Source organism: Impatiens glandulifera, chromosome 5 (assembly GCF_907164915.1).
Source record: "Impatiens glandulifera chromosome 5, dImpGla2.1, whole genome shotgun sequence".
NCBI lineage: Eukaryota > Viridiplantae > Streptophyta > Magnoliopsida > Ericales > Balsaminaceae > Impatiens > Impatiens glandulifera.
The window spans coordinates 12,689,388-12,690,276 of record NC_061866.1 but is presented as its reverse complement, the minus strand read 5'-3'; the positions used below and the strand labels follow the sequence as shown (position 1 = coordinate 12,690,276).

Sequence of the window (889 nt, the reverse complement as noted above, 5' to 3'; positions counted from 1 at the left end):
AGTTTATTCAATTGAGGTCTTATAATATTTGTACCCCATCTTCAAACATTTGATTTTTGGTTATTGAGATAACAATCAATCTTTTTCAATCAATCATCTTTATTTTTACTTTTTACTGGTTATTGTTTTGTATTTACTTTTTTTTTTTTTTTTATGTGTTTGATCTTTATATTTGAATTTTTTTATTTTATTTACATGTGGTTCTTTTCTATAACATTGAATAAATGAATATCTCATAATCCGATGTCGTCCAGCGGTTAGGATATCTGGCTTTCACCCAGGGGACCCGGGTTCGATTCCCGGCATCGGAATATACATTTTTTTACTTGTAAACGTCCAACGAATCCATCAAGTGGGTATGTTTTTAAATGATATTATTTTGTTTGGTATACCTGAAATTGAAATCGCTGAAAACTGTCTTTTGTGTCGACGCAAACTATACATTGCGGTTGAAGCAAAGTAACGCAAAATACTGTTTGTGCCAACGCAAAGTACAGTTTGCCTTGCTACAATTGCAGCGTAGGATCTATGTTACTTGTTTCTTCTTCGTTTCATTTGTTCGGCGCTGCTGTGAATTCGCACCTACACCTTCGACCATGGTATGTAGCCCTATCTCACTTTCGATGATATTATCCAAATCTGTGTTTTTAGGATGCGCAAATGTCTTCCTGACATTAATTATGTTATTGTTTGTTTATGTTATGCTGATGATGCAGGCTAAAGTATTAATTCTCCATTTAACTTCTGTTTCTCCTCTTCGTCTTTTGATTTCATATTTGATTCCATTTTTACTCTCTACAGGTGTTGGAGCAACTGAGTGGCCAAACTCCTGTTTTTTTCAATGGTAATTTTTTGCATTTTGTTTTTGTATATGAACAAGATTGATTGT

General features: G+C 33.4%; 1 non-coding gene across 1 annotated transcript; it reads left to right on the top strand.

The window, feature by feature from the left end:
- The first annotated feature begins 239 nt into the window (after positions 1–239).
- TRNAE-UUC lies at positions 240–311 on the top strand. Its single transcript has one exon. It is a non-coding gene; the product is annotated as a tRNA-Glu (tRNA).
- Positions 312–889: the final 578 nt, after the last annotated feature.